This window comes from Delphinapterus leucas, chromosome 3 (assembly GCF_059928025.1).
Source record: "Delphinapterus leucas isolate spDelLeu-1000000601 "Yukka" chromosome 3, BTC_Dleu_Yukka2, whole genome shotgun sequence".
NCBI lineage: Eukaryota > Metazoa > Chordata > Mammalia > Artiodactyla > Monodontidae > Delphinapterus > Delphinapterus leucas.
This window is the reverse complement of record NC_143131.1, coordinates 138,491,552-138,509,755: the sequence shown is the minus strand read 5'-3', so window position 1 is coordinate 138,509,755 and position 18,204 is coordinate 138,491,552. Positions and strand designations below refer to the sequence as shown.

Below are 18,204 nucleotides of genomic sequence, written 5' to 3'. Positions count from 1 at the left end.
AAAAATTAAAGTTATACATATACCTGGTTTTAAGAATAAAAAATTACTCTAGAATTATTTTAAAGACAGCCATTATATCTTTTAACTCTATTTCCTGATTCACCTTCGCCCGAATCCTCCAGAGACAAATACTTCGAACTCTTCCAGTTACTTCTTCACAACTGTAAATAACACTTTTGTTTTCTATCTTGACTTTCCAGTTTTAGGCACTTTTATGGCAACTTTTGTGCTATGAAAGATAAAGATTTAGCTCCCTCTCCCCCCTCCCCCCATCGTTCTCCCCCCTTACAAATGTAATCACTCTCCTGACCCCTCTCCCACCCAAAACAGTTACATCATAATTCTGGTTAGAGAGTTCAGTGTTCGGCAGTATGATTGTTGTCTGTAAATATTATTCATGCCTTAGTCATGAAGTATACAGTAATTGTTCTTCTTTTCTTACAAAGTCTTTTCTGCTGGAGTTAACAATCTTGTTTTGTTGTTTTATTTGGATTTTCATTTATGTATCCAACCCCAAACTCTCTTACCTGAGAAGTGCAGTTTGAGCTTTTGCCTGCAAGATGAGTACATGAAAATTAGTTGATGGAGGGGTGGAAAGAGGAAAAGCATCTATTAAGAGGGAAGAATATGTGCAGAGGCCCTGTGGCTATAGGACAATATGGTAAAAGCGAAACCATGAGGTGGTCAGGGTGAGTAGAATTTAGAGATTAAGGGAGAGAGATGAAATAAACTGCTGGAGAGGCAGGAAGGGCTGGGCCATGCACAGTGTATAGGCACTATTAATGGTTTGGTCTTGATCTTAATTACAGTTAAAAGAAATCCACTTGAGCATTTCCAGCAGGAAAGTGAGATGGCCAGAATTACACTCTTTACTCCATTCTGTGCATTCCTTCATTTTTTTTTTTTTTTTTTTTTTTTTTGCGGTACGTGGGCCTCTCACTGTTGTGGCTTCTCCCGTTGCGGAGCACAGGCTCCGGACGCGCAGGCTCAGCGGCCATGGCTCACGGGCCCAGCCGCTCCGCGGCATGTGGGATCTTCCCGGACCGGGGCACGAACCCGTGTCCCCTGCATCGGCAGGCGGACTCTCAACCACTGTGCCACCAGGGAAGCCCCCATTCCTTCATTTTTTTATAATGACATTATACTTTGATTAAGTTAGGATCTTTTCTGTTGTTTGCAATCAATGAAGCTTAACTGATTCCGCCGCTCTCTCGATTTGCATTCTGTTGTCAACACTCAGTTGGACTGGATTTCATTACACTGGGTCCTGTTTTATTCTGTTGCCTGAATATTGCCTAAAGCTACAAATACACCGTTCAAAAGATTCTTTTGTATTTGTAGCATATAGTTGTTTTGGTTCCCTTTAATAGCTGTTGTTGAATTCAAATCCATTCACAGCTGTCATTTTTCAGGTACAGTTCTCAGGTTAAACCTCTTTTCAGTCAAGTCTTTTACTGTGTCAAAAAGAACTTTAATTTGTTTCTGGCATGTTCTCTCTTTTAAGTCCTAAGAACTCCAGGCATGACCATTGTCACTGCACGATTCAGCTGCAATTCATTTGTTGTCTTGTTTTCATTTGTTAATAAATTTTAATTTATTTATAAAAGGGGCAAAAATTCATGATGCATGAGTATCACATTTTTTCCTTTCCCCTTACCTGAACCTGAAGATTTCGTGCCTGCCCACAGCTACTTTCTCTCCTTTTACCTATTGTGCTGATCAGACCAGTCAGTGAACCAGGGATGGGGAGGGAGTTGTTTCAGAAAGAGCTAAGAGGTATTGCGAAGTGCAAAAATGCCCACCCAAAATGCTAGTACAAAAGAGAGATCAGGAGAGGAACAAGAAAACAGAAGTGTATGTGATGATAGGAATGTTGGGTAATTAAAACATTTTTTTTTTTCCAGAAAATGAAGAATGGGGAGAACAATTTGGGGCAGTTACCATGAAAGTTGGGGGTGGAGAGAAATGTGAGAAGAATTTTAAGATGTGGTGCAGTAGGTTTATTTTAAAAAATAACTTGAAGAATCAGAATCAGAATTACTTTTTTTCTTCTTTGAATGTTGTGAGACTGGGTCATATAGACCCTCACTTATATTCGAGTAGTAGTAGATTTGTTCTAAGATTGGGAAACAGCAGATGGAGCTCCAAGTTATTTTTTTGATAAATCACGCTAGTGGCAGAGTTCTTTGCTAGTATGAAGAAATAGGCTCTGGGCATCGTCTGGAAGGAGAGGGCAGTATCAAAAACTACTTTTTATGCATAAAAACATCATGGGAATATGATTTTTGAGAGGGTATCTTAAGGGATTGAGGAACCAGGGAGATGGGGAGAGGGTCAAGCAACATGATGAAAGGGCCAGGACTTCAGTGCAAAATATGGCCATTGCAAAATTTCCAGTGGTGAAGATGGCTGGGAGAAATTCAAGAACAGTGATGTGTAATGTTAGATTTATAACTGTTTGCTCTGCCATGACGGAACCCTCCGTTGTTATGTCCAACACGACCCTGTGGGAGACATACTTAGGGAGATATTCAGTTAACATTGGACAGAGAAAAAAATAGCTATAGGAAGCTAGAATGAGTAAGAATAAGGCTTCTGTAGGATCTTGAAATAAGAATAAGTAGTAATATGAGAATATAATTTCCTATAATCTGTAGAAGCATTGGGAAGAGCATTATGGATTGGGGGCAGGAGTAATGGAAGCATGACCCTATAAATTGGAAGCAGACACGTAGATTACGAGAATACCGTAGCTTTTCTCCCATCATCGACAATGGTTGTTTCTTTGGATGGTTTTCATTTTTTTTTGACTGATGTGAAAAAGCTGACTCCACAGTCAGCTACTGAAGAAAGAATTTGCAAAAGCATCCTTTCTATCCAGAACGAAGTGATAATTGAGTTCAAACAACAACAATAAAAAACTTTGTTGCTCTTCTAACAGCAAAGTTGGCAAATCACAAGACATTTAATTTTATGGGGCTAGATGGGCTCCTGGGAAACCCAAGATTAAATACCTTGAACAATTTGTTAAGGGTTCTGCACTCTAAATGGCCTCTAGATCAGCACAGCTGCGGGCAATTTGCAGGAGACTGGCAATGTGGTGTGTGGACCCAGTGGCAGGGAATGCTAATCTGAGACTATCCCCTCCAACAGCTTTTGCCATTCATCATTTTCACATCCAGATGGCTCCCATTGTCTTTCTAGTCCTCTTTTTGTGCAAAGTGGCTGCTCTTAAATCATGGTATATTAGTCTTGGAAGCAATTTTATTATTCATCTAGTAGTCCAATTACAACTCTTTGTAGAAGAGGAATTGGAAACCCAAAGAGGGGAAATATCACGGTTAGATCTACCCAGTTACTTCATGTCACAGCTGAGACAAGAACATTTATCTCTTGGATCTCAGCCTGGTGCTCATTCCAGTTCACCAGGATCTGATAACTTTGGTGAAAACATGTAGCACAGGATTTGGAGTCAGATGATCTCAAGTCCAGATCTCATCTCTGTTATATAATGTGACCTGGGAATGTTAACCCTGTTTTCTCATGTGTAAGATGAGGATGATAATGGAACCTCCATCACAGGCCGTCATGACAACAAATGGATACTGATATTTAAAGTGCTTATTATGGTGTCTGGTCCATAGTAAATGCTCAGTTAGCTTTTATCATTATGGCTCCAAGTCTTTTCACATTAAAGCATGAAGAATTGGTTCTTTTTAGGAAGGAAGGCGGAAGAGTTTTTTGTTCATGAGCTTCTGGCCAGGCATACGTATTAATTATATAGTTCAGTTCAGTGATCAAGGCTTGCCAACATGATGGTTGAAAATGTCTTTCAATAGGGAACATTTTGCTAGACAGCACGGAGAATGAAAATTTTAAGTTCTTAAATACTGTGCCCCCTGTTGGTATCTGGCAACCATTGGTAATTCATTGGTAATGATCATTAGTGGACCTTGTCAGCAACTTGGGGTACCAAATATAAAGAGACTCTCTGAATTCATGGTATTCTGCATATTTAAGGAACTGTTTGCTTTTTCAAGATTATAAAAATGGCTTCAAAATAAAACAACACAATCTTTCTTTGAGTTAAAAACTTGAAATCTTGTAAGGTGATCAGCATCTGGAAGATACTGGAAAAAATATACACTTGGAAAAAATTAGCAAGAAAACAATAGTGTTTGACGTACTGACATTTATTTACTCTCTACTGAACAGTCTTTCCCATGAGTCATAACATCTTTACCATTAGTTATAGAAGTTCAATTTCCATGACATCAAAAGCCTCCACAGACTAATTGCAGAGGAATTACATGAGGGTGAAAGTTTTAAGATTCAAATTCCTTTGGTTCTACCCTAGAGGTTTTGGTTCAGAAGGTCTAAGGTAGGGCTCAGGAATCTGCATACCTAAAATCTCTCTAGATGATTCTTGGGCACCTAAAAATTGAAAACCACTGGCCTAAGGGAAGTACTACTTTGGGATTCTGTTGCTTCAAACAAAAGTATTCCATGTCTTAAGAAAACCTAACATACTCAAATCTTAGAATTAAAATGACTAGGTAGGACCCGGCGGTCCAGTGGTTAAGACTCCTCACTTTCACTGCCGAGAGTCCAGGTTCACTCCCTGGTTGGGGAACTAAGATCCCACAAGCGGTGCAGTGCAGTCAAAAGTAAAAAAAAAATAAAAAAAAATAAAAAAAATAAAAATGACTAGGTAATGCTTATATGCATCTCTCAAGGATTTCTTGCTCTATAAAACGATTTATGTTTTGTTCTTATAATAGTGAGTTTTTGCACATGTGATTTTCTTTGTACAAATTTGATTAATGCTAACCTCCCCTCCCCAAAACAACAATAAAAATCCAAACAAGCAACAAATGTCAATAATCAGCTCAAATCTGACCTTACCTATGAAGTCTTCTTCTGAGTTTAGATGGTCCTTGATATCTAAGTCACTCACCATCCTGCTTTGTAATACAAGGCATTTTCACATGTATATAGCTTGTCTCCTTAATTATATTTTGAATACTTTCAAAACAAGGACTGTGAGTACATTTGCTTGTGATTCTTCCCTTCTTTCCTTCTTGCTTGCTGTTATTCATTTATTCATCAAAATTTATCAGATGTCTGCTGTAAGTCAGGTTCTGTAATAAGTTCCAGGGTGGAGGGAAATCCAATGACACTAAGATGAGGGTATGGACTATATCAGGTGTTGGCAAACTACAGTTCACTGGCCAAATCTAGCCAGCTCCTTTTTTTGGTAAGTAAAGTTTTATTGGAATACAGCCATACCCATTCATTTAGATATTGTCTGTAATAGCTGCTTTTTTGCTAGAGTGGCAGAACTGAGTAGTTGCTGTAGAGACTATATGGCCTGAAAAGCCTAAAATGTTTACTGTAGTCAGCTCTTCATATCCATGGGTTCTGCATTCATGAATTCAACCAACCACAGATTGAAAATATTTTTTAAAAAAATTCCAGAAAGTTCCAAAAAGCAAAACTTGAATTTGCTGCATACTGGCAACTATTTACATAGCATTTACATTGTATTAGGTATTATAAGTAATCTAGAGATGATTTAAAGTATTTGGGAGGATGTGTGTAGGTTATTTACAAATACTACACCATTTTATGTAAGGGACTTGAGCATAAGCAGATTTTGGTATTGCAGGGGTTCCTGGAATCAATCCCCCATGGATACCAAGGGACAACTGTATTTGTCCCTTTACAGAAAGTTTGCTGACTCCTGGATTATATGATTGCTAAGGTCCTACCCAGTTCACAGCACTCCACTGATGAATGCTATGAGCTGGAAGTGCAGGGTCCTGTCAGGGACTGATGGGTATCTCAGGAGGCAATATTTAATCTGAGACCTGGAGGATTTGTAAGAGTTAAGTAAGGCAGGCCAAGAATGGGGGAAGGGCATTCCAAGTTTTATGAGTTTTATGAGATTTTATTTCCCCAAAAAATGTTGTGGCCCAATAGAAGGGGAAAGTAAAAACATATAAAGACTACCAATATTTATTGTTATTATATAGGAAATATGATGAAATGATTATGTTCTGAATCAGTGGTCTTATGACTTTTTTTCAGCTAGCTAAGCATGCGGAATTAGATGCCATTTAACCTTTTAGAGCAGGGATCAGCACACTTTTATCTTAATGGGAAAATAGTAAATATTTTAAGCTTTGCCAGCCATACAGTCTCTGCCACAACTATTCATTTCTGTTACTGTAGCATGGAAGCAGCTATAAGCAATATGTAAATGAATGAGCATTGGCTATGTTTCAATAAAACTTTATTTATGAATAGTGAAATTTGAATTTCATATTATTTTCATGTGTTGTGAAATATATATTATTATTCTTTGATTTTTTTTCAATGAATTAAAAATGTAAAAACCATTCTTAGCTCGTGGGCCATACCAAAACAGGTGGTGGGATGAATTTACCTGGTAGGTCATAATTTGCAGACCCCCGTTTTGGTATGTCATTCTTTACTGGTAAAATGGGAGGATATTTTCTCTACCAACCACCTAGGGTGGTGATGAGTGAGAGGCATTTGTTCTTTGAAGTTCTTTGCATAGGGCAACATGTTCAGATGTGATATACTGTCATTGTATATTCACAAAAATTATTGAATTATCCACAGTTGCAGGATGCACAATTTTCCTGAGAGTTGATGAGAAATTTATCTTTTTCATGAATAATTTTTGCTGAAGGAAGGGAAAATTTGAATATATTTTCCATATGTAATAGTACAAGTATGATTCTTTTATTCCTAATATTCCTAGAACACTGGTTGTAAGTTATTTTCTAAGCAGAGAAGGGTTTGAGCTAATTACAACAACTCAGATATCTTATTGTACTTTATTTTTCCTCTTCTCATTGAACTTAACATTTTTTATTTTATGTAGATGGTTTGTTGGAGAGACTGGACTTGAGAAGGTACAATCAGGAACCAGCTTCATTATTTTCCAAGCACTGCCTTCAACTAGACTCTTTGGATCACCTTCCCCAATTGAGAGGATTTCTTCGCCAAATCTCAGACACTTTCAGGTATTTGAACAGTCTCATTATCAGATATTGTGAATTTGTGTGCAACTCAAATCAAAACGTTAATCACTGATCTAAGTCAGGGTTTCTGTCTAAGCAACCTCTTCCCTGCAGGCCTGACCGCTGAATCCCTAGTCTACCACTGGGAAAGGGCAACATAGTTCATTCTTTGGTTGTGCTTGCTCCACCTGGTCCTTCCATTCCCTCTGCTGCTTATGGCTCTTCTAGAGTTGAGCACAGAGCGTGTACGAGTGTATGTGGATGTGTGTGTGTGTGTGCACACGTGCACGCACGTGCTGAACTTACAGAGAAAGGGCCAAGTGTTACTTCTCTGATGCTGGTCAATTTGATTGCTGGTGCTTTGTTTCATGACAAGGGTAACCTGCTGGCTCTTCCTACCATGGGGCACTTGTAAGGACTCTTTGGACACCCCATGAGGAACAAGTGCTGCCCTCTTAGGATACTGACATCCCCTTGACTTCTGCCCACTGACAGTGTGCTCCTGGTGTTCCCTTTGTCGTGAAGCAGGAGTTCTCTCAAGATGGCTCTGGCTCACCAACCATTCTGTGTGCCCACCTGCCCTTCCCACCCCAACACTCTGGATTTATTTCCCCCCAATCTCCCTGAAGGATTCTCCTGCTGACCCTTCACGGAGCTTGAGGAGAGAGAGGGCGTATGTTTCAGAGCACTCTGTTTCCACAAACACCCTTCAAAATATACTCGCTCTTCCTTATTGAATCTCTGGGCTTCTTTTATCCTGGGTGGGGTTACGTGATGACTTAAGGACTCCTACTGGACTGGATAGCAATTCCTTCAGAGGTGTGCAATGTATGGGCATTAATTGACCGTGATTGTCATTAGGGTTCCAGGAGACAAGAAACGTCCCACATAAATTGCTGTTTCATTTATATATGCCTATTTGTCTCCCCTGTTGTATTTCCCCTTCCCCTTACTGTATTCATAAGCTACTTGAGGACAAGATTTCTTTGCATTTTCCCCAGTTTTAATACTCATTCAATGGATCATTGAATTCCCTCCTAATTACTAAGTAAATGGGGATTGAAGTCAGTGGGCTGATTCACTCATTCAGTATTGAATGCCTACCATATGCCAAGTTCTGTAATAAGTGCTGGGGATATAGCAAACCAAAAAGACATAATCCATGACTTCAAGGCTTTATTTTAGTGGAGGGGATATATATTAAACAATCACAGGAATATACAATTAATTTCAAATTTTGATGTGTGCTGTGAAGTAGTGCAGAGTCCTGTCAGAGAGTATAAATGGGAACTTAATTTAAATTGGGGTGATGGGTGTCTCAGGATGTGGTATTAATTTGAGAACTGGAGGATTTGTAAGAATTAAGGCAGGCCAGGAATGGGGGAAAAGCATTCCAAGCAAGAGAAATAGCGTGCATATAGACCCTACTGCAGGGAAAAGCTTGGCGTTTTAGAGGATGCTTTGAAGGATGTAAAAAAAGGTGAGTGTAGCAGATTGTGAATTGGGGGGAAAGAGTAGGGTAAGGTGAGGATAGAGAAGTAGTCCGGAGTTTGACCATACAAGGAACACAGGCCATGATAAAGGATTTGGATTTTGTCTTAAGAGCAGTGGGAAGCTTTTGAAGAGTTTAAAGCATCCCATTTGCATGCATAGGTGGTTCATATTCAATAACTTTTTGGCATAAGGGATATAGTTAATAAATACAGGAAAGGTGCCTTATCAACAGAGGTCAATGCCTGTTTTAGCCTTATACATGTTCTGCAAATCCTACTGCTTTCAATGAAGACATTCTTCAAAAAACACATCGTGTTCCTTGCTAGTCTGAGACTGCATTTGATCATACAGATGGAGTTGTATTCAAAGGACATTCCATTGCTCTGCGGAAACATTTTGGAGCAATCCTGCAGATTTCAGATAACCTAATGGTGAGAATTCTGTTCTTTCAGTGGGAAACCATAGCAACATGCCACTTAGAAGGCACACTATATAATCTGTTCTTCAGTTAGTATTTTGCAGTCCAGAAATAGTCATCATTGCCTAATGTGAGTATGCAAAAGGTCACGCAAACATAAGCCCCAATGACAGTGCAGTTCTCCCTCTAACCACAGAGTGGTGGTGGGGAACTGCACCTTCTCTGGGAGACGCACTATCAGGCGCATGGGGGGCCAGGAAGGAGGAAGGAATTTGGGCTAATAGCTCTGTGTTTCAGCACAAATTGTAAGTTGATCCTCAATCTCTAGTACAAAGAATGGGGCTATGATCGATAGATCTGGATCTTTTTCCAAAACCTCATATACAGACAGACCCAGTACCCCTGGGTGCAATTCTTGTTAAACTGCAAGATTTATGGTTCAGAGATTTTATGTCCCAGCACCTTTTGTGATTTCAAACACACTCCCTATCTTGCCTTAGGTGCAAAATAATAATCTGTAAATTCTCCAATAAATACATAAAGAATTGAGAAACGTAGAGAGCCAAAGCTGCCAGCTTGGTATCCATCAATGTGTAATGGTTGAAAGGGTCTTTGCTAAAAAACAGGTAGAAATGGTAAGATCTTTAGGGATGGGGATTCAAGATAGTTGGTCACAGTATTACTTCAGTTAGTATTTAGTCAGTGAAAAATGGTGAAACTCCATGGAAAGAAAAGAGAAAAGCAAAAGGAAAAGAATCTCCTGGGGTCTTCTACACTGCTGGTAAGACGTATGGATATGTTTTGTTTTGATGAGAATCACGTCTTAAGGTGCCATTTTCTTCTCCTATCTTCCTCCTATCTAGGATATTTCCCCCCTTTTCTTTCTCCCTGTGATCTCATTGGGTCTTGCATTGTTTTTTTTTTTTTTTTCCGTACGCGGGCCTCTCACTGCTGTGGCCTCTCCCGTTGCGGAACACAGGCTCCGGACGCGCAGGCTCAGCGGCCATGGCTCACGGGCCCAGCCGCTCCGCGGCATGTGGGATCTTCCCGGACCGGGGCACAAACCTGCGTCCCCTGCATCGGCAGGTGGACTCGCAACCACTGCGCCACCAGGAAAGCCCTGGCTTTTTAATTTTTAGTGCTTTGTGCTGGCACCATTTTGTGAAATGGCTCCCCAAGCAGCCCATCTGTAAGGGCTCCAGTGGGCTGTGTGCTCTATCCATCACCCTCTCCTTAATGCAAGCATTACAAAGATTGGTTGCTAAGAATATTTACTTCCCACCCTTGTTGACTCACATCCCCAGTGTGTCAAGGGCCCACCAAGAAGACCTTTAAAAGACATCGCACAATTACATGGGAATGATACCATGACAGAGGCCTAGGGGAACACAGTAATGCTACCCCAATGTAAAATGGGCATTTGCTTTAGGTCTGTACCTAAAGTATGGAGAGGGTGAAAAGAGAAGTCAGAGCTCCTGGAAATGATGCCCAGAGGTATTTAGTTTGATTCATTCATTCATCTCTTCCTTCATTCTTTCATTATTCAACAAATATTCCTTGAGTACCTACGTGTCAGGTATTGTGCTAAGTATTGGGGATATAGCATAGACCTGAATAGACATAGTTCCTCCCTGAAGATAGTTCATGGTCTTGTTGGGCTGCATCCCGCGGGCCTGCAAACCTTGTAATTGCTCAGCTGAGAGACTAAGGAAAGAGCCCAGAGACAGTGACAGAGACATCAGTTGTTTACTGTATAGGGAATCTTACAAGTCTGAAGCAAAGTCCTGGAGTGACAACCCACTGTATACAGCAGCTGGTGGACAGGACATGGCAACAGTCTTCGCTACTGGGGACGGGGGAAGGGGGGTGAGAAGGAGGCTACGAGTTATAGGGGGAATTGATGTCAGTTTGGCTTATCAGTTACCAGGGAAACCAGAAGCTGGGGCAGGGGGCAAGCATGTAGGGAGTTACTGATTAAGCCCTATAATAAAGAGGACTGGATAGTCATGTGAGTAGGTGTAGGTAAAGCAGGGAATGTACAGAGGGCAAGAGAAATAGCTATCTTGAGTGGCCTGTCCATGCAGTCTGCTATGGTAAATAAATAAATGGGCAATTACTATACAGTGTGATAAGGACAATGAGCTTTGGCCATGTGGATTTTATGTGAGTGAGAAATAAACTTTCTTTTGGATTAAGCCACTGAGATTTTATGGTTGTTTGTCACTATGGCATAGCTTATCATAACTAACAGACTGTATCTGCATAAGAGGAATTATACCTGCCTAAATCCTCTCTCAAGTCTTCTTTTCATGTTTTAGGAATATATTCAGAGGCCAGGATTCATTCCTCAAATTGATCTCTATTTAGCCACATTATTGTAGAAATTGGCCTTTCCTTGCCTCTGTCTCATCAAAAAAGAAAGCTCAGGTGGATATTCCTGCTGCTTATCTTATGTTTAATGGAATCCTCCTGTGATTTGGCTAAACTTGGCATCTGAAGAAATTTCATATCATCCATTCTCAGCAACCAAGAAGCAAGTTCTGTTTCTTCTCTGCTTCAGTGCTCCTGCCTGATGCTAAGACAGCTGAGTAATTTTTCCCTACTTATTGCTCTTCCAAAGCACAAACGCTGTCTTCACTTTAACATTAATGAGTTATTCAGCTGATATAACTATTTCTAGCAAGTAAATTACCTACAGCTGCCTATCAACAAGGCTAGGGCAAGGTGATTACAAAAGAGAGGGATTTTATTTAAAATGAAATTGAGCTAGTTTCTTAAACCATACAGTCTGTCCCTTTTGGCCATCAACCAGAAGGGGACAGTATAAGAGCACGGTTTGCTCACCGCTCACTGCACCAAGTCTTTGAATAATCTGCATTTGAGAATGTTTTTTGTTAGAAATCACACCAAGTGCTTTGTGAAATTATTTTTGCATATATTTCCAGGGCTGAGAAATTCCAGAGCATTAAAAAAAAACCCTCCAACATATACGAGAGATGTTTAATGGCCTTGGCTTAAACTCCAGGAGACCGAGGTGGAATTTTTCTATCAAAGGTCAGTTAAAAGGTTGACTCGAGGAAGAACAGGCAAATGAATTTAAGCCCAAAGTGTCCTTGTTCAGCTTCTACTCTTGGTGGAGTGGTTATTGGAGGGTTGAAAACTTCTCTTTGTAGAATTTGGCTTTCTCATATTCTCCCTCTGACTGAAGGCAGCTAACACTCAGCAGTCCTTTAAAAAGGGTTCCTAAATCAGCACTAATTTTGCATATTCAAGAGCACCAACCACTAGTTATTTCGGAATAGGAATGTTGAATCTGACAGGTGTGGAAGGAAGAATAGTGGATTCTGAGTTTGCCAATGAGAGGCTGAGTGTCATCTCATCTCTCCACACTTCAGTTATCTTCCCTCTTAAATGAGGGGCCCCGGATAAAAAAATCTCTGGAGTTTGTTCTATGTTTGAACATCTATGATTCTACAGTCAAGCAGGATTATTCTACTACTACTGTCACTATTACAGCTATTATAGATGTCACTGATTGAATGATTAATATATACCGGGCATTGTGTTAACATTTCACATTCATTATCTTTAATTTTGAAGCAATACTATGAGGTAGATATTATCAAGTTTGTTAAATAGGTGCGAAAGTTGAGGACCAGTGACGTTACAGGAATTGTTGAAGGCCCCAAAGCTAGCAAGTGGTGAAGACATGAACCAAAATCCAAATATTTTGACTCCCAAGTTCCTACTCTTAACCACTGCCACGTATTTCTTTCTTTCTTTTTTAATTTCCAGCACTTGCGTCCTTACATTATTAGTTTTTAACATTCATAGGCGTGGTGCCAGGCTACAATGATTGACCTCTCTTTGGCCCCTAGCCTTTGCTTCTCTGTTCTTTCCATTTTCCATGTCTTACAATGCCCTCTTCCTGGCTATCCAAATATTACTCACCTTTCAAGTTCTAGTTTATGCCTGCTCTCTTGCCTGACCACTCTCTCCCATACTAATCTGATTTTCTTCTGGGATTTTATTGCATTTATAATCCATTCCGTGTAATTCAGACTCAACTCGATATTGTCTCTTGTTTTGCTCTGTTTTAAATAAGTTAGTCTTGTCAACATTAACTACAGTGCAAGGCTCTTGAGGATGAAGAACACATCTTAGTCTTTTTAATCTTCTGCTATAAAGCGCACGGGAAGGGTTGCATAACAAGTTGAGGATCAATACTTTCTTCTTGTTTGCTAGAGACAGACCTTAGGCAAAAATGATCCCCTTTGCTTCTAAAAATTACGATGTTCTCTGAGAAAAATTGTTTTCTAGTCTTGCTTTAAAAAAACCCTATGAAATTGCAAACCTTCCTGGCCAATATAGTCAAGTATTTCACAAGTTTAAAAATCAGAAATTATTATTGTTATCATTATCATTAACATTATACAAATAGTTAACATTTATAGGTTACTTGCTACATTCCTTGCATTGATCTGATGTTTTACATGGAAATTTTATACTTACAACAGCACTATGAGGTGGGTAAGTATTTCCCACTTCACAGAGTACAACAGGTTAAGAGAGATTGAGTAATTCATATAAGGTCTCACAGAGCTGGTAAGTGGTAGATCGGCTACAACCTTTTTTAAAAAAATGTTTTGGTGTGGCTTTCCTAGATCTAGGCTACTTGTACCGTGTAGTAAATTAGACTATTTCTACAAAGGATGGTGCATGGCTGTTTTTTATCCACCTGTTCCACTCTGTTTAGAAAGCTGCCTAGGATTTCGTTCATCTGATTATTTAAAAATTCCTATATTAGATTTTGCCTCTCTATCCTGGTGTTCAGTGGTAATTCACGTTTCCAAATTATGGTGGGCTGAATTATGGTCCCCCAAAGATGTTTACCTCCCAGTCCCGAGAACCCATGAATGTCACCAATATTGCAAAGAAATTTTGGACATGTGATTAATTTAAGGGTCTTGAGATGGGAAGCTTATCTTGGATTATCCTGTGGACCCTAAAGGTAAAATCACCATGGTCTTTAAAAGAGGGAGGCAAGAAGATCAGAGGTGGAAGAAGGCTATGTGACAATGGAGCAGATATTGGAGCGATGACACCAGGAGCCAAGGAATGTTGCAGCCTTTAGAATCTGGAAGAAACAAGGAGCACATTCTCCCCTGGAGCCTCTAGAAGAAACAAGTTTCCCAACACTTTGATATGTGTCTCTTAAAACTCATTTTGACTTCTGACCTCCAAACTGTAAGAGAATACATTTTTGTTGTTTTAAGTGTGTGGTAATTTGTTATGACAGCCATAGGGGACGAATACACTAATACAGAGTTCTATAAATATGCCCATTTGCAGAGGCTGAGAGTCAAGACTGAGTCCAATTGCTCATACTAAACCCTTACTCTCCCCTTTGAGCCAGAAGAGATGAATCCATCTGAAAGTTTTGAATTAATAAGGGCCAGACCTAAATGCTGTCTAGTGTCTGAGCAGTAGTAACTAGAGAGTACAAGAAAAATGTGCAACCAAACTCACACTCCACTAGGGTTTTCCTTTATTCTGAAAAGGAGGGAAAGACTGATGGAGCATGATTTCATAAGGTACCATGGAATGGGATGGGGGGGACTTAATGTTTAGGTGGTTTTATTGAGGCTGGCTTTTGTTTGTTTATTGTTTTCTTAATAGAATTCTTCCTGCTTGGATTTAAATGTCTGTTTTCAAGATACTAGCACTACTGCACCAATAGAACCACTACCAACAACAATTAAACGCTAGAAGATGCTGCCGTTTGACAGCCTTAAACTGCCTGCTTTTTATTTTGTTTATAAGCAACGGAATGTAAATGTTGCTGACTCTGCTTTTAGGTACCAATATCATGCATTCCTTTAAACCAGGTGATAAACGTCCACCTGGGAGGCACCCTTGGTTTTGTAGGGAAATGAGTCATACTGAACTCCTTGAATTTGCCTGTGACAAGCAGAATCCACAGGTACTAGGAGTTTTGTTGAGAAGTTAACAGAGTAAACCGTTGACGAAATGTTTTCTGAGGACATGCCAGTGAGGTCATCCATCAAGACTGCCCCATTCCATTTTGTTACATAGAGCTTAGCTGCTAAATCAGAATGCAAGAATTGTGAACAACCTCATGAAAGCATCTGGAAACCATTTAACACAATTATTAACAATAATTTTTTTTTTTTTTTTTTTTTTGCGGTACGTGGGCCTCTCACTGTTGTGGCCTCTCCCGTTGCGGAGCACAGGCTCCGGACGCGCAGGCTCAGTGGCCATGGCTCACGGGTCCAGCCGCTCCGCGGCATGTGGGATCTTCCCGGACCAGGGCACGAACACGTGTCCCCTGCATCGGCAGGCGGACTCTCAACCACTGCGCCACCGGGGAAGCCCAACAACAAAGTTTTGACTTCAGGAACTCTGTTACCTGGTGTGTGACCTTGAACAATTCACTTAACTTCTCTGAGTCACACTTTCTTCATCTATGAAATGGGGATAATTATGGTTTCTCATGTACATAAAAATGTTACCAAAGAATCTAGCATAAAGGGTTTAGTCAAGACCTTTTCGGTTATAAGTAGCAGAAACACAATTCAGGTTTGTTAAGCAAAAGGAATATGTTTTACATGACTAAAAATCAAGGCTAGACCTGGATTTGGTGCTGCTAGATTCCATAATTCAAAAATGTGATTTTTATAAAGAGAGACTCATTTGTGAGATAGGTTCTTTCCTAGAAACATCTCTCTCTAAGAGCACTGGCTGAACGTTCCTGGGGAGCTCCTGCCTTGGCTTCTCTATGCACCCTTGAACCCTAATTACTGTAATCTGAGGGATGGATGTGCTCTAATTGGCCAGGCCTGGGTCTCATGCTGGTTCAAATGTCTTTTGTTTGCAAGAGACAGAGAGTTCATTTCAAACTATTAGAAACAATAAAGGAAATCGAATGGCTCATACAGATTTGGTTTCAGGTGGGGTTCAATCTACAAACAATGTCGTCAGGGATCAGATTTCTCCCCATCTCTTCACTCTGTATCCTATATTGTTGACTTCATTATCGGGCTCCATACATGGCCCTGGCAAGTGGAGGTTCTCTCTTCACAGGATCAAAATGATTTTATTTCTCACACCGTGTGATTCAAGTTGAGAGTACTCTTTCAGTGCTCCCACACAATTTCTGACATTCATCCCCTCTCTTTTTTAAAAAAAAATTATTTTATTTATTTATTATTTTTGGCTGCGTTGGGTCTTTGCTGCCGCGTGCGGGCTTTCTCTAGTTGCGGCGAGCGGCGGCTACTCTTCGTTGTGGTGTGTGGGCTTCTCATTGCAGTGGCTTCTCTTGCTGCGGAGCACTGGCTCTAGGCACGCGGGCTTCAGTAGTTATGGCTTGCAGGCTCTAGAGTGCACGCTCAGTAGTTGTGGCCCACGGGCTTAGTTGCTCCGCGGCATGTGGGGTCTTCCCGGACCAGGGATCGAACCTGTGTCCCCTGCATTGAAAGGCAGATTCTTAACCACTGTACCACCAGGGAAGCCCCATCCCCTCTCTTAATGGCTGGCACTGGGTCACATGCCTCCTCCTATGGCCTGGAGGATGGAATGTGTCAATTGCATTAAGCCTTACTTATTCAGCTAGGACATGAGTAAGAATGGCGAGATGCATATTCCATAAAGAATATCAGGGTAGTGTTGGTGAGAAAAGGGAGTTAAGTGCTGGGAAGAAGTGTATCATGGTGGCACAAACTCAGTCCAGACTACTTGTAATGACTTTCTCACTTGTAAGACAGGTCCTGTTACTTGACAGAAGGTAAAGGGAAGTGTATAGGATAGGCAAAAGCAACAGGTATCCATGACATTCATATTAATATATGTTAGTTATTTTGTTAGGATATTATCATCCCATTCATGTTGTATAAACGGGGGTCCTGAAAGATGAAATGACATCCATAAAGTAGCAGAGGAAATAAGTAGCTGAGCTGATTCCAATATATTCAGAAATACATTCTTTGTGAAAAGCAGTTATGCGAAGTAGTTACAAGGGCCTACTATTCAGTCCAAGTGCTACATCACGTCAAGGAAAAAAATGCCCAAGCATAGACCTAAGGGGGCAGAGAAATGAAAGTACTGAGGATGAGAAAAAAAGACTTTCAGAATTCCCAATTATATTTTAAAACAGAGATCCCCTGATAACCATTTTTCTGTTGTTCTACTTGAGGATCTATGGTCTAGAACTTGAGAAAACATATCATTGACTCAACAGCTCTCCTGAGGCATGAGGCTTTTAGCCACTTCTAGTTTCCCACTTAGCTAGGTAGGCTAGTGAGACAAGTGGCTTCTTTTTAGCCACTTGTCAGGGTGGGATTAGGAGTTCAATCACTGGGTGAATAGACCAGACCATATGGGAACAGCAGGTGGACACAAGGCAGTTATTAGAGCAACCAGCTAGAGGAAGAAGAGCTGGGCAGATGGGACCTGGTATTTACAGAGCATGATGGCAGGTGGTAGGTCTTAGGCCTGGATGGTGTTTGAAAAGATGGCTATCAGTTTGAAAGGATGATACAGCAGGCAGATGGTACCTGTTCGGAGATTTGGATTTTTTTTGCCTTGATATCCTTTACACCTGGTATAGTCTTACTGTAGTAAAGTCTTGCCACATAGTAAAGCCTTGATGTTTCTTAAAAAAATGAACATTTAGAGATGTAGAAAGGCAGCTGGCCTCAGGGAGATTTGGTAGAGGGTGAAGAGGGAACATATCCATACATAGGGTTTCCCAGATGCAGGACTTTCAGGGCTAGAACTGGGATGGTCTTGGGAACACCCAGATGATTGGTCACCCTAAACCACATGGCCCAAAACTAAAGGTTGAATTCTGGGAGACTAGTAGCAGTGGAAGGCATCCTTTCTCAACTTCCTAGGTGTCATATCTGGCTCAATACAAGGTCACCTCTTGACTCAGAGCACCTCTAGTTTGTGGCTCCTCTAGGATGAGAGAGGAGGATTCTCTTTTTTTCTTTCTAACATCTTTATTGGAGTATAATTGCTTTACAATGGTGTGTTAATTTCTGCTTTATAACAAAGTGAATCAGCTATACATATACATATATCCACATATCTCCTCCCTCTTGCATCTCCCTCCCACCCTCCCTATCCCACCCCTCTAGGTGGTCATAAACCACCGAGCTGATCTCCCTGTGCTATGCAGCTGCTTCCCGCTAGCTATTATACATTTGGTAGTGTATATAT

At 40.5% G+C, this 18,204-nt stretch overlaps 1 long non-coding RNA gene across 2 annotated transcripts in view; it reads left to right on the top strand.

The window, feature by feature from the left end:
- Positions 1-18,204, top strand: part of LOC111185507 (uncharacterized) — a 267,106-nt gene that overhangs the window by 48,199 nt on the left and 200,703 nt on the right. For both annotated transcript variants that reach the window (XR_002647561.2, XR_016392850.1), the window contains exon 2: positions 6,914-7,055. This is a non-coding gene — a long non-coding RNA (uncharacterized LOC111185507). The remainder of the gene's footprint in view (positions 1-6,913; positions 7,056-18,204) is intronic.